This window comes from Mus caroli, chromosome 9, assembly GCF_900094665.2.
Source record: "Mus caroli chromosome 9, CAROLI_EIJ_v1.1, whole genome shotgun sequence".
NCBI lineage: Eukaryota > Metazoa > Chordata > Mammalia > Rodentia > Muridae > Mus > Mus caroli.
Window position 1 is genome coordinate 19,756,563 of NC_034578.1, and position 17,020 is coordinate 19,773,582.

The window sequence follows — 17,020 nt, forward strand, 5'->3', positions numbered from 1 at the left end:
AAGCCAGGCCTCCATCTTCTGCACTGTTCTCAACATTATCTTCCAAGCTCCTACACAACATCTGACAGAGCTGTTAACAATGAATGGATCTTCAAGCCCAAAGTTCCAAAGTCCTTCCACAGTCCTCCCCAAAACATGGTCAGGTTGCCACAGGAACACCCCGCTATGCTGGTACAAATTTGTCTTAGTCAGGGTTTCTATTCCTGCACAAACATCATGACCAAGAAGCAGCTGGAGAGGAAAGGATTTATTCAGCTTACACTTCCACATTGCTGTTCATCACTGAAGGAAGGAACTCAGGCAGGTCAGGAAGCAGGAGCTGATGCAGAGTCCATGGAGGGATGTTCCTTACTGGCTTGCCTCCCCTGGCTTGCTCAGCCTTCTCTCTTATAGAACCCAAGACTACCAGCCCAGAGATGGTCCCACCCTCAAGGGGCCTTTCCGCCTTGATCACTAATTGAGGAAATGCCTTACAGTTGTATCTCATGGAGGCATTTCCTCAACTGAAGCTCCTTTCTCTGTGATAACTCCAGCTGTGTCAAGTTGACACAAAAACTAGCCAGTACAAGTACTATGAGGTTTTTGTTTTTTTTTTCCCCCAGAGAATGACTGTTCTCTTCATAATATGAACCTCTGAGACAGCGTAGGATATGCATCTCAGGATCATTAGTCCAAGTACAGAAAAGGGAAGCATTTGTCTCATAGCCTCCAACCCTCATTGGTCAGACTGCCATTTTGCTTCCCTAAATTGAACTGATGGCCTTAGAGGTCCCAGGCACAGGAAGCAATGAGAAACAAAGTCTAGGTAAAGAGCTGAACAGAGGGGCATTTGGAACAAAATCCTTCAGTGACACACTTAGATTATTCTTAGTGATGTCACCTGTCCTAGTTTGATTTCTATTGCTGCTATAAACACCATGTCTGAAAGCAACTTTGGAGGCAAGGATTTTCTTCCTCTGACCATAACAAAGGAAAGTCAGTACAGGAACTCAAAGCTGGAACCTGGAGCCACAAACTGGAGCAGAGGCCATGGAGAAGTGTGGCTTACTGGATTGCTCTCTAGGCTTGCTCAGCCTGCTTTCTTATACCACCCAGCGCCATTTGTCCTGGCACATTAGCCATAGTAGGCTGAAATTTCTCTTTGTCTCTCTCACACATACAAAATGTCCACAGATTTACCAACAGGCAATCAGATGGAGACAACCATTCAATTAATGTTCCTTTGTTCTAGATATGTCTATCTTGTGTCAAGTCAACAACAACATCAAAAACATCACACTACTGTTACAAAAATAATGTATCTAATAAATTATAATGATTATATAGATGTCTGACACATGTGGTACACATTTATATCTAACTCAGTATTATCACCTTGCATGGACATATATGTATAGTACACATTGACACATGCATGTAATTTGTAAGTGTATAATTTAAAGAAATTCTTGCAAGCATGCTATTCATGATATGTGATATGACTATAGAATTTTTCAGCTCTTTTCTTACTTATAACTTATCATTGTGTAAGAAGAGTGGCTATGCTCCTCATTGTGTTACTTGAATGGGATTAACATTTGACATATGACTGCACATTTTCTCAGAGGAACATGGTGTCTTCTAGTGATTTCTAGGTGCTTGTTTTCTTCGGATAAGATGTTCACTATTGTCTCTTTTAGCTACTTGAACTGATGACATAGATACTTCAGTTGAAATCCTGTTTCCACAGCTTACTACCTTTAATCAGCCTCTGCAAGTTACTTAAACTTTCCTTGCCCTTTACCAACAAAACAGAAACAATCATAGCATCTACCTCATAAGAGTGTTGCTAAAATAAGTTGGCTCAATATGAAAAACACAGTACCAGGCACTAAGAGTCTGGTTAGAAGGAAGAGGAGTGTTAGCTGCTAGTATTTGTATACACATACTCCAAAAATGAATGGAGAGAAGTAGGGGGAAGGAGAAGCCATATATAGTCGGCTTATTTTTTCTTCAGCCATTTCCTACCTTAAACAATCTGCAGTGTATTTTTAAGCTGAGCTCACACTTGTTTCTTTCCTGTTATTTTAAAGCACTTTACTTAGCATAAGTGTTATTTTAAGATAAACATGTAAATTATTTAGACAGACTTAGAATTTAATTTGAGAATTGCTTAGCCAAAATGGGAAACTATAAAATGGACTTGAGCTATTAAACAAACAAACAAAAAATCCACCCCAACCCAAAACAAAACACAACAAAATAAAACAAACAAATTAAAAACCCTGGTACCATCTGAACATAAGTGATGGCAGATAATGCAAACACATTCATAACCACAGGGACAACTCACTCCATGTGGAAGAGAACTCCATGTAAGTCAAGGAAGGCCTTTCTATGCACACTAAGCACACACTGGTTTCTGTGCTAAGGACAGACATAAAGAGTGATGGAGTCAGTAAACAAGATGATTCACCAGGTTAACGGTCCTGATGCTAAGCCTAAAGAATCATGTTCAGTACTCACACATGGTCAAAGGACAGAAGCAACATTTACAGGTTGTCCTCTGACCAGCATATATACCACCTACCCCTATCCATCCTCATACAGTAAACCAATGAATTAAAACATAATGTTTTTTTAAAAGGCAAATTTTGAGTCTCCAATTCATGGTGTCAAAGCCCGGAAACTCTGCTTACTCTACATGCAAAACCAGTTTCTATAGCAGATGTCTAAATCCATTTTAGGTTTAAAACAAAACAAACAAGCCAATGGAAGCTTTGTCCAAGTGGTCTCGGTGAAAATTGAATCAAACAAATAGCTTGGCATAAAGAATATGATTAAAGGATGATTTTATGGGAGTTTAGAATTAGATCTTACAAAATTCAACCAAAGCTGCAATCACACATTTCTTTTTCAGTAAATTTACTTGCAAAGGAACATAAGAGTGAGCCTCTCCAGGATAGTATAATCAGTGCTTCAATTATCTACTCCTGTAATAAGCCACTCTAAAACATAGCCAGTGATCATAAACATTTTACTTTTAAAGTGCCTAGCCAAGAGAGGTTCAGCTGAGAGTCTCCTCTGCTCAGTGTTTTTGGCTGTAGAAAAATGGGCTGAACAGAACTTGAACATAGGAGATGAATCAGTCACGTGACTAACTCATGCTGTTCCTCTCTGAGAGAGCTAGAAGTATTGACCCTATCACCTCCATCTAGCCATCCACTCCTCGTGGGCTCATCCTGGAAGAGAGAGAGACTGAGTAGTGAGACCAGAATGAGCATCCTAAGCAGAAAGCTGCTACCAGTCCTCTTAGGTCCTGTGTTTAGAGATGCATTAAGACCACATTTGTGGGTGTTACTTGGTCAAAGAAGCCTAGAGTCCAGGGAAGAAAGAATACCACGTAAATAATGACAATTGACAAAGAAGAGAGTGTCAAGAGGTTAAAAAATAATTACCACACACACTTTAAGATTACAGTGTAATCATGAAGAATATCTGGGCCCAGACTCACTGGCCTTGGCGGCACAACTATAATTTGAAGTGATAAATGCAGTGTAATTTTCTATAGACACTGCTAGTGAAATAAGAGAGAATGCTAACTTCATTCAACTCTTTATTCGAGTTCTTATATGTACTCTCTTGGCTACATTTGGATGGTTTTGGCTAGGTTATTGTATAAGTTATAAAAATCACCAGAGGCAGATTTTAGGTTCATTAACTATTACATCTGGATTTGGTGATGCTGTGAGAGAGATGACCTTGTTAAAGCCCTTCAGGCTTCCTGATTTAAGGATAAACATGTCCTGTTTGCAGCTTGTTGTTAGGTGAAGGGATTGTTTGAGAGCCAAGACCAGAGCAAGTTATGCTTCTCTGGAGAAAAAGCAACAGTCCTGCCATGGTATTTGAGAATGATGTTGGATTAGATGAACACCTCTGGTGAATGAGGAAGAGGATGCCTAACACGTGAGAGTTTCCTAGCTGCAGTCACACTCTCTGTGTGAGGAAAGAAATAATACATTCATTGTTTATCTGTGTTTTCTGTATGCTGGGCGATTTCAAACCTCCCCACAAGGCCATCCTTTCTAATTTTAAAGTAAAAGACTAGCAGTCATAATAAATTTAGTAACTTTCAAAATGTAATTAAGGGAATAAGTAGCCAAAGAATTAAACTCATGGACTACCCAGCATCCAGACATCTGACCCCCTTTTCCTAGGTGTATCAAAATGTTAACTGATAGTTGACCTATAAGACCTTGAAGGCCATCTACAATGTGTGGTCATCTGCAGTGACTCAAAATCTGTTAACTTTTTGAGCCCCGAGAGTGACAGAAAAATACACTTGATATTTCAGAGCCAGCAGGCTCACAGGACAATTCCAACAGCTGCTACCAATTAGAAACATAAGGTAGAATTTTCTGGCCAACTTAAAAATAAACAAATTTTATGCATAGTCATCTACAAGTTGGAGTGGGAATAATTTATCGAATCAAATAATTGCCTCTTAGTGCCTGTAACAAGTTAGCTACCTAAGGCAAACGAGACAGAACACCCTCCAGAGAGCTGTGTCTGTTTACCCTGCCAATTAGACTTCTAATTGCAGTGTTTCTTTCCCCCTAACATCCTTGACATTCCCCGGCTGATGATGTATTGTGTACTTACAATTCATGTCAACACTAAACACCAGCAAGTACAGGAGCCTTTTTCTCTGTACAGCAAATGATACCAGAGCAAACAGAGCCTCGCACATGAGAGTCTAAGTCATCCCTGTTCTCTACTGTACAACATCGGGCTAAATCCACACATTTCATTCTTTCTAGGTATGTCTCAGATGTGGCAGAGATCCCTCAACAGAGACCCTACCACTGATTTCAAACTGTGGGGAGATGATCTTTCTGAGTCCACAACTTTTCCTTTGGTTGTAATTAACATTCATTTTGCACATATTATTAAGTGGCAGAAAACTTTTCACACAGCCTCCTTTTCTAGCTACCTGTACCTATCCCAAGTTCTGTCACACTGTTAGTTTTGTCCCTGATCCTTGGAGCAGGAAAGAAAAGTTTGGAGGAAATCCTTTTGCAGGGGTCTCTAATAAGTAAATGAAGCCGGCTGGCAGACCCTGACCCTGCAGATGACAAGCATAAAGTGCTGTGGAGCTCTGTATTCAGCTAAGTAGACATTTCTACTCTCAAGTCAGGGAAAGACTAGCTAACAGGTCTATACAGCGACAGCTTATTGTGGTGTCATTTTCGAGCAGCCTTAGTGCTCAGGAAGTTAAGTCAGGAATATCAAAGCTAGCCTTGGCTAACGATGAACACCCTGTCTCAGAACAAACAGAAAACCCAAACAAGAAGTGAAACATAGCTGTTCAAACTTGACCTTCTGCTGAATGACTGTGAGCCAGGTATCTAGATTGAGCCTCCTTTCTCTTTATGTAGTCTCCTGTGATCCCACCTTCTTGATGTTTTCATTCTTCATTCTGCTGCCTTTGCTCTGAATCTACCTCCTGATCGAGGTTCCCCATTATCCTGTGTCCATCGAATTTCTTCCTTGTTTATTATTATTATTATTATTTGCACAGGACTTTCTAGATAGTAAATCTCTCACCTGTGAAAAGCCCTTAAACCACTCCCCTTAACCTACCAGGATCGATGTTTTGTGGCCCTCATCTCAAACCCCACAACAATTTAATTTCTTTCAATAGTCCAGTAAAAGTCTTTCATGCCCCTGCAGTTGACATTTCTTAGAGCACTGCTGTCCCCTAATCACAGAAGGAACAAGCTTGGGTAGATGTGAAGGCTTCCTTTCGTTGCTGGTGATCCTCTTCTGGACACAATGTTTTCAAAACTTCATGTCTTTTTTAAGAATTAAAAGAGCACATACAAACAGCAAAGCATTAAGAAGTTATAAAGAGACAGTACAGAATACATTAGATTGCAGTCAGAACACACTACAGAAAGCCATCTGAACCAGCATTCCAAAGAACAGCAGTGCTTAGTGTTATTTGGTGAAATGGGGGAGTTAGTTAACATGGGGCAAAGCATGGTATATTATTATTAACACTTTTGATTGACCAACCTGAATAATGTAAGCCTTTGCTCACTATGCTTGTCTTTTCTTGTGCTACATCTGATTTTACTCATATGCATGCCCAATTATGTATAGGCATAAGACAGTAAGGGCTTTCCCTGAAAGGTCACCCAGAAAACACATCTGCCTTAGGCTGCATATGCCCCAACCTAGTTAAGGCCAGTTTTACCCTTTGCTCCTATGCCCAGATATACCCTAGAATATGTTTGAATGGAAACAGGATGTTTACCATAGGGTTTCCAAGTGTGTGCAATACATGCCCTTGTTTGAAGTAGATACACATGATGTTCAGCATATGTGAGGGTTCGAGGCTAGCAAATGTATTGCTAGGAAGGGTGAGTGTGAGTGTGAGTGTGTGTGTGGGGGGGGGAAGGGATGGGTGCATTCCCTGGTTTCTAGGTTTCCTTGCGCTTGTTTGCCTTACTTCCATATTTTTCTTCTCTTTTGGCATCCTGCCTTCCCCCTTATACTCACTCATACTTGACAGTCCGTGCTAAGTTGAGAGACCCCTGCAAACAGGAAAGCAAAAGTAACTCTCGGAGGAGTGAACCTTGCTGAGAACATCTGACAGGTTCAGGCAGAGTGAAATCATCTCAACGATACAGAAAAGTTTTCAAGATTGATCTTGGATGATAAAACGTTCTAAGATTATAGGGTCCAGATTTTTTTCTGGAATTCAGAAATACTTTTTGTTTGCTCATATTCTCAACATAATGAACAATTTAAAAAACAACATTTGAACAAAAAGAGTATGATTTCCATCCTGAAATGAATAAAGAATATGAAAAGCTCCTTGTTATTTTGTGACAGATTTTCCCCATTTTTCCAAATTTTGATACTTAGAGCTTTTGAAGATTTCAAAATTATGAAAAACATCTTTAAATCTAAACAGCTATAGTCTTTCTTCCTTCCTCCCTTCTGTACCAGGGACTGAATCCAGACTTCACATATGTTGCTGATCTCTCATGGAGTTATAGTTACAGCCTCTGAGGATTTCTAAATTAGACAAGTGTATTCTCAGTTGGTAATGGAATGTATTGAATTGGTAAGAGAATGGAAAGGGGCACTGAACAAGGTGAAGAAGCATGGACCATGTGACCAACATGCATCAAAGCTCTGACAGGTTATCCTGAAATCTGTGCTGTAGTCTGAGTGCATTACAGATGCCAGTTTTAAAAAAAATGAAAAAAAAGTAAAAGTAAAGGAAACATTAGAACCTGAGAAAGTCCACTTGCAGCCCTAGACAGTTAACTCATCTGAGCTTCTTCATTCTGGTTCCATTCTCTGAGGCAACTGGATTATTATTACTGTTGTCATCTAGCAGATGCCTGTAGAAGGGAATAATTTTTCAATTATTAGGAGTTTCTGTTTCATATATATATTTTCATTCCTGTGATTTAAGGTATATATGTATGTATATATATATATATATATGTATATGTATATATATGTATATGTATATACATATATGTATATATCACAGGAATATATGTATATATGCATATGTGTATGTATGTATTCATATATGTATGTGTATGGAATTATCACATACCTATTACACATATACCATCTATATTTAACATCTGATGGGCTGATTTTATAGAACAATCCACTCCTCAAAGTCTCTTTGGAACACTCAGTGATTGATTGCAATAATGGATGTGTTCATGCTCTGAGATCACCTAGTAAACAGAGTTCTAGGATTCTCATGATAGTAGGCTACACAAAGCGAATGATAATCCTTGACACATCCCCAGACCCACTGCATAAAAGCTTTTCAAATTCGGTATTTTATCCCACCAACTTTTCTAACACATGCTTCTGATACCAAATATAGGGTGTTACACCCCTTACACCAAATGACTGCTGTAGAGTGTCCTCAAATTTCATTTTCTATGTATCTTTCTGGAGACTGCATAAGACTAGATAGATCTTACATCTTAACTAAACCCACAACATCTGTGGCCAATCATGAGGCACAATGTGGTGGTTTAACTCCTGATTGACCAGCTATACATAAGGGTTCCAGAACAACTTCCTCAAATTCTATAAGATAATATTATAGAAGTTAGAAGAAAAAAACCCAATGCTTATTGATTTATCACAGAAGCTGTTTATTACAGAGGATGAAGAAGGAGAGATGTATAGGGAGACTCTTAAATGCTGACCTTCCTTTTGGGGACTCCTGATCACTGAGGTTACAGATGTATCTCATCCTGCCTGGTTTGTTTATGTGTTTAAACAGGAGGTACAGTCATGATATATACATGATTGATTAATCTATTTCCCATTGGTAACTAATTATCTTCAGCTCTTTTCTCCTTGAAGGATGAGTGGTTATTAAAATCCTATCCATCAGAACTGGAAATTTCTCATTGATTAGCACTTGTGGGGGACTTGAGTTCTATTTACAATACTTATAACTGCCTATGTTTCCAGCCCTAGGGGATCCAACACCATTGCCTGGTCTTGGCAGGCACTAGACATACATGTGGTGTGCATACATGCATAAATACATATAACATTCACAGATATAAAATGCAAGTAAATATGTATTTTTAGATAGACCCACATCCCTAATTCTTCCTTTTTTCTTCTTGGTGACAAGATCTACCTTGAAGCTACATACATCAGTCAACTCACTAGCATATGAAAGGTACCACTTTGATGATTCTATTGACTTCAGGAGTTGTATGAAAGAAAATAATTATATATATTGTCTTAGTATTGATTCCTGGCCTTGTGATAAACCAACGTGACAAGAGTAAATTAGGGAGGATTTCTTTTTCTTGGTGGTAGACATGATAGCATGCTCTTGAAGTAGCTGGTCACATTACTGTCATAATTAAGAAACAGGTAAAGATGAGTGCTTCCTAATGTTCAGCTTACTTCTCTATTATATATAGATCAGAACCTCCTGCAGTTGAAACAGTCAAGATGAGTCCTTCAATATGAACCAGTATAATCAAGATAAAGCTCATAGGTATGTCTAGAAATCTACCTCCCAGAAAATTCAAGAGTCTGACAAGTTGTCAAGGGTCTTGCAATATCAATCAACATTATCAAAATAACCCTCCATGGGTATGCCAAGAGATCCACCTCCTAGATAACTCTAGAGTCTGTTAAGTGGACAATTAGTATTAATTAGTACTAACCATCACACAGAGCAAATATGTCTGACAATCTCATACTCATTGCATTTGTTTCTTGTATTGTTGCTGTAACAAAGTGCCTGACAGTAATAAAACTGAAGGGATAATAAGCTTTCTTTAGCATGTGGTTTGGGTACAGACCACCATACTGGAAAAATCATGGTGGGATCATTTTGATATCTTGGTTACCTTGCATCCACAGTCAGAGATCAGAGAGAACTGAATGCTGGTACTCAGCTCCTGTTCTCCCTTTTATTTAGTTTAGGATCCCAACTCATGAAATGGTGGCCTCCAGTAATGTAGATTTTCCCCTCCTTGATTATTTAGTGTAGATAATCCATCATGATTATGACTGAAGGCTGTTCCTGTAGTTGAGTTTAGATCCTGTCAAGTATTAACCCTCAAACCCATCCATCTCATCAATTTGGGGATCTGAATGTCTGTCATCCTGATTGCACTGAAGTCCTTTGGGATTTTTTTGAAAGAAACTGTAAACTTTGTGTCACCTCTCGAAGCTAAGAAACTACATTTCTTTTAAATCCTCACAAACACAGATCTTCCTATTGCCACTCTTGAACAATAACTTGAAAGTTTATTCAAATAACTTAGGGTAGTCAACAAGTCAGGGGAATTCTGATATTTATGAATGATCTATTTGTCTTATTTGTTGAGCAAATAAAGTTTTAAAAAAGGTTTTAGCTTACTGATAATCCTGGGTGGGGGGTCTTACTGATGATATTATCAGGAATTACTTGGTTATTAAAGTCATTATAATGTCAGAAAGACAAAAATATGATTGGTCCCAAACAAACACACCACACACACAAACACACACACACACACACACACACACACACACACACACACACACACACAAGATGATCACATTATTCCCAAAAGCCTTGCATCTCAATAATATTAGTACATCAAGGTTTCTTGGGTGTTAGGAATTTAGGCAAAACTAAATTAATTATTTTTTAAAAATCTCTCATGAAATTGCAGCTGACCTGTTTTCTGGAGCTATTATCTCATTGGAAGAACCTACTGGAGATAGTCTGTTTCCAGACTCACCCATGAAGTGACACTGATTTCTGAATTCATGTCATGTGAATTTCTCAATGAGACTGTTCTAGATAATGGCAGATACTCTTCTTCAGGGCAAATGATCCAAGGAGAAGTGGGCAGATCAAGCCCAAGCACTCTATTACCTTAAGTAAAAAATGACAGTATCTTTCATGAAGCATTCTCTCTGATATAAGAAAGCCAAGAAATCTCCAGAGTGACTTATACCAGCCATAATGGCTGACTTGTTGCATCTTTCCACAGTATCAGAACTAATGGGACATCAATAGGTTCCAAAGATACATCAGTTATGTTGACTTCACTTCACTATTAATCTGGTTTCACTCAAAGTCATGATCTTGTCTTTTGCAAGTTCTCCATTCTGTTCCATTTTAATTTTCAGTATCTAAGAACTCAGATCACATATATCTCCTTACACAAATGTTATAGAAACAATTGGTTACAGAAAAGCATTAAAGGGAATAGAGAAGCTATAGGAACAACAAAAGTAACAAAGTGCCAACCTAGTGATTCAAACCAAAATGAAAGCGTGGGTACCAATAGTGGGTTTAAGAAATAGATTCTAGATCTATTCACACAGGGAGTCTAGAAGACACTGAAGGGGACTGCATCTCTATAGCCGGCAGAACCCTGGCAATCTGAGTCCAGGAGCAGTGGGTGGTTAGTTTGCTGCCCTTTCTCTAGATAGCTGCCACAATGTTATTTTGACAGAGTGACATATCTCTGTCCCAACTTGAAGTCTGACTGACATGTGTATTGTTCTGTATTTTGGGATATCTGTTTTGTGTTTTGAATAAGCTGTTTTTTTACCATAATCGTTAATACCAAAGATGGTAGTTTTGTTTGTTTGTTTTATCAGCACAAACATTGCTTATCAGATGTTTCTTATTACTGTCCTGGGCATGTGGTGTTTTATTATTTATGCAAATAAGGTATCATGCCCTACCACCTTTACATTTATACAGAAAGTTGATATTGTGAACAAAATGGAGCAACTCAGGACAAGGCCCATCAAGAGTCACTACTCTATATGATATCTAACTTACTCAAGAGAAACACGAGACCCAGAATTGTACATACCATAAATAAGAGATCGTAGCCATTCTATATACTGTTCTAGTCATTTCAGATAGCTCTGATTGACCATCCTGCCCTGCATGGCTTTAGCAACTAAATTTTATTTCTCACAGTTCTGAATGTGAGAGTTTGAAATGCAATATTGATAGATTCAAAAATGAGTGTAAGTTTGCTGACTCATGGGTAACCATCTTCCTGCTATGTTCTTGCATTAAAAAAAAAAGTGAGATATTCTCTAAGTGTGTTTATTGGGGCAAAACTATCATTGTTCTCTCTCCTCTCATGATCCCATATATCTAAAGAACCTGTCTCCTACTCTAATCATATTGGAGGTTAAGATTCATCACATTGATTGGAGAAATATGAGCATTCAGTACACTTACAGAAGCTGCCTTGTGCAAAGAAAATTGTAAACCCTTCCAGAATTCATTACAGATGAGATGGTTTTATTGTTAGGGCTAAAAGAATAAATGGAAAGATCATTTTCTCCACTAAAAAGATTATGTCATATAGAGACAAAAGGCAATTGGTCTATGAGTCAAGGATCTCAAGATGATACTAGACTCAGTGACTGAGGGGATACATACCCTGCTGTGTCTGTTTCTTCTCAAGTCACCCCAACCTCTCTCTCTTTCTCTTTCCCATAATCACTTGCTAGGACTTTGAACTGGAAGAATCCAATCAGATGCATATTGGTGAAGTTCAAACAGGCAATATTGCCAGGGAATAGAAAAGCAGGTAAGGGGAGTTTGAGGGTCAGGTCAAATAAGAAACACCTACCTATAATATACAATTTTTTTCTTTAAAGTAGATGCAGATCTCAGAGGAGGTACACATGAAATATTGACTAGAGTCATTTGTTTGTCTAACAACAACTTTATTATAAACACCTATCTGCAGTAATGTAACCACATTCTTCATTGTCTTACTATTCCAATAGAGTCTTCCCAAAAAGCACAGCCATGTTGTTAAAGAGTAGGAAAGAACAAAATTGTATTTAGGAAGAAAACTATTTTAGGAATTTATGAAGAGTATCCACCCACATTACCTTATTTGAGCCAGACAATGATGTTGAGGTTCTTAGAAGACAAATATTTCAATCTTACAGCTGAGAAAGCCATCTCCATAGATGGTGACTATTTTCAGGTAACAAAAATGGCAAAATAGGCAAAGAAAATGATGAGGAAGTGAGGGGATGATTGGACTCTTTTTTCAATCATATCAAGTAGAATCATACTTTTTAACTGGTCAAGAAAACCATTTGAGCCATAGACTAGGAGAGTCTCAATGAAAAAGAAAGATAGGACCCCCACTTGATAATTCTGGGTAAAGAGGAAGACAAATGTGAGAATTTTCTCTGGCAGTCCGTGGTCAAAGCAGCCCTGTTAAGGATACTTCATCTACTTCTCCTAATGGAGCTTGTTACAGCTGAAATATGAAGTGTGCTTGATAGGCTCAGCTGTTCATCTCTGTCTCCAGCTGTGGCAGAAAGCTTGGAGGGAAAAAGAAGGTTGCTTGGAACATATAGACTCTTGCTCTGGGATTTCTCTCTGCAGTTTCCTATCCTCCAATATCTATTTCACTGGAGATCCAGAAATATATAACCAAGAGATGCTGGACTGATATGCAGATATTTGTATGCCTCTTGGTGACAAATGTATGCCATTCTCCAGTAAATAAACCCTATATTCTCCAAGGTAGACGCTACACAAACTGCCGAGGTTAAAGGAACAGATGATAGTTACAGCAAAAAGTTTCATTGACAGGGAATCTATAATCTTGCTCCAGTTAGCTATTGCTGTGTGCCTGAGTTAATCTTAATTACCAGTTCAGCAGGCTTTAGAATTATGCTGAATGGAAACCAATCTCTTAGCAGATCTATGAGGGAGATAGTCTAGATTAGGTTCGTTGAGATGAGAAGACTAATGCAGGCAACAGCATTCTACGGACTGAGGTAAGTGGACTTAATAAAAGACAGACAAGTTACCAAACAGTTGATTTCATCTCTTCCTGTTTCTTTTTTTCTTTTTCTTTTTTTTTTGATTTATCATAATATTTTATTATTTCTTACCACATTTTCAGAATATGACTAAATATAGCAGAAAATAACAAGACATCAGCCACTCTGGGTTGGATTACAGCGACTAACTCATTACCATCCAAACAGGCCAGGAAAGTGGATGCGGTATGCACCATCACTTCAGCGCTTCCCATAGTGGCTCTCTCATGATGATGGACTGTGAAAACTGAGTCAAATTAAACACTTCTTTCCTTGAGCTGCTTATGTTAGATATTTGGTCAAAGCAATGAGGAAAGGAACTAATACAGAAGGTTGGTACTAAGTAATAGGGCAATTGATTTAACAATGTGATTTGAGCTATTGAAACATGATTGTAAGAGGATTGTAGAATTTTTAACTTTTGGTTAGAAAAGCCCTAGAGTGAGCAGAGATTAATGGGCCATTCTGGCAAGAGCTTGGAAGACCAGAAGGCCAAGGGCATGTGAACAGTGGAAAACTGACTTATGATTTTTCAGAGGGGACCATGTACTCTATTAGAAAGTAGGTTAGAAGTCATGCAGGTTAGATTCTGGTAAAGAATATGCCTACATTGTATCTGTGTTGTGGGTTCTCCTTAGATTCAAGATAACACTAGGGGAATACAGAAAACAAATACAGAAATCAAGCCGCTACTAATTGATCAGAGACACAGAACAGACTTGGGAGGTGAATTGTTATCCCCCAAACACTCCTCCTCTCCCCACCTCCCATGAACCAGAATGTTACATAGCCTTTAAATCTGAAAACTATAACCATTTGTGCCAAGTTATAGTAACATTTTTTTCACCTTTCAAGATTCAGGGATAAGGGACTTTCCTAGGAACATTTCTTTGAGGTACAGTTATCCTGTTCTCACTGGCTAGTTTATTCAACTGTGTGAATGTGTGAATTTAACTTTATAGACAAAAACAGGTTCAAAAGCTGGTGTAATTGTCAGTGAAATTAGTGCTAAATATGCTCCAACATATATCAAGGACACATACTCCACTATGTTCATAGCAGCCTTAAAATAGCCAGAATCTGAAAAGAATCCACATGTCCTTCAACAGAGGAATGGATACAGACAATGTGGCACATTTATACAATGGAGAAGCACTCAGCTATTAAAAACAATGACTTCATGAAATTCTTAGGCAAATGGATGGGATCAGAAAATATCATCCTGAGTGAGGTAACACAGTCACAAAAGAACACACATGGTATGTACTCACTGATAAGTGGTTATTAGCCTAAAAGTTCATAATACCCAAGATACAATTGACAGATCACATGAAGCTCAAGGAGAAGGAAGACTAAAGTGTGGATGCTGTGGTGCTTCTTAGAAGGGGGAACATATACATATACAGACACCAAACCCAGACACTATTACAGATGCCAAGAAGTGCTTACTGACAGGAGCCGGATATAGCTGTCTCCTGAGAGGCTCTGCCAGAGCCTGACAAATACAGAGGCTGATGCTTGCAGCCAACTATTGGGCTGAACATGGGGTCTCCAATGGAGGAGATATAGAAAGGATTGAAGGAGTTGAAGGGGCCTGCAACCCCATATGAAGAACAACAATATTAACCAACCAGAGGTCCCAGGGTTTAAACCACCAACCAAAGAATACACCAAAGTATGGCCCATGACTCCAGCCACATATGTAGCAGAAGGACAGCCTTGTGGGACATCAATGGGAGGAGAGACCCATGGTCCTGAGAAAGCTTGATACCAGTGTAGGGGAATGCCAGGGCAGAAAGTGGGAGTGTGTAGGAAGGAGCACCCTCATAGAAGCAGGGGGAGGGAGGGTGGGATGGGAGTTCTAGAAGGGAAACCATGAAAGGGGATAACATTTGATATTTAAATAAATAATATATCCAATAAAAATATTAAGGCCTAAGATCACAAAAATAAAAAAAGAAAAGAAAAGAAAAAAAATAGCACTTTGCATTGAAACAACAGAAAAGCTCTTCTGAGGGTAAGAGACACTTGGCAATGGTTGTGGAAATGAAAATTCATTTGAAGGGAGGGAACCTAAACCTAGAATACAGTTGATGTGGCTCTCTGCTCCTCAAAAACAACTATGAAAGTGTTTCCTTTGGGTCAGAACACAGAAACTGGTGCAGCTTTGGTCCATGAGGAGCGGGATCTATCCTCCAATGGTAGAAGAACTTGGCAGTGTTGTTCCTATAGTATTGCTTTTCATTCATGAATGATGCAGGATTAACAGAGAGAATAGAGTCTTATGTCCTGGTACCAGAGATCGACTGAATTCATTCAGTGTGTGTGTCAGGGTTTCAATATGCCCTTCTTAGCTTTTCGCTCTTTTTCTTGTCAACTTGACACAAGCTAGACTTCTCTTGGAAGAGGAACCTTAACTGGAAAAAAATGCTTCAATTAGATTCCTGGTAGGTGAGTCTATACGGCATATTTTTAAATTAATGGGGCAAGGTAGTCATGGAAGAAATAGGATGTCAAGACGTGGAAACAATCCAGTGGAGGGAATTAGACTTAGCTTTTTCTCCAGCAAGGAGGGCTATGAGCTTCCTTAGCTGAAGAGTGTTGCTTTTATATAACCCATTCTAGGGTTGTTAAAGATTCAATGGCCAAGGTGAAAGAAGGGATAGCTGGGGGGGGGGAAGAGAAAAGAGAGAGAGAGAGAGAGAGAGAGAGAGAGAGAGAGAGAGAGAGAGAGAGAGAGAGAGAGAGAGAGAGAGAGAGAGAGAGAGAGAGAGAGAGAGAGAGAACACAGTCAGGGTTGATTTGAGTCTTGGTTTCCACCCTCATATCCACCCTATTAGGACGCCTAATTGCTATCCTGGTATTGCTGACTTTTGGCCCCTGCATTTTTAACTCCTTGGTCTCTTTTGTTAAGGAACACTGTACCTATAGTACAGCTAATAATCTTAAAGCAGAAATATAAAGAACAAGACACAGAAGACCAGGAGTATGAGCTATCAGAATACCAGCAATAGCTTCAGGATAGAAGCATGCACAAAGAAAAGGGAGGAATGAAGAGGTAAGCTCAGAGCTGTTGGAAAATTCCACCAGGAATCCTTTCTTTCCTGGAAGAGACAGATCAAAGAGCACAAAGGCCAGAAAGAGGAGGCTAATTAAACCCCTACTACCTCATTCCCTAAAATACAATCAGCTTAAAGGGTGCACTGTTTTGCCTGTCATTTTGTGTGTAGTTGCTATGCTTTATTCTGCCCCTGGAAACTGTATAAAAACTCACCGAATGTGCCACCCAGGGATGCCAACTCTCCTTCTGGTGCAGAATAATAACCCCAGCTTGCTGGAACCATAAATTCCTCTTCCTTTTGAATTGATCCCCAGCTTCCTGTTGTTCACTCAGGGATCCCCGTAGGCTAAAGCTTGTCAGAGTCTACAGTCTTTTAGAGTCTGCAAGGTATCTGTCCAGGCCCTTCTGGCATTTAGACTCTCTGTTGATAAGTTGAGTATAATTCTAATAGGTCTGCCTTTCTACATAGCCTTTTTCCCTTGCAGATTTTAATATTTTTTTATTCTATGTTTAGTGTTTCAATTATTATGTGTTGGAGGGACTTCTTTTTGGTCTAATCTATTTGATATTCTGTAAACT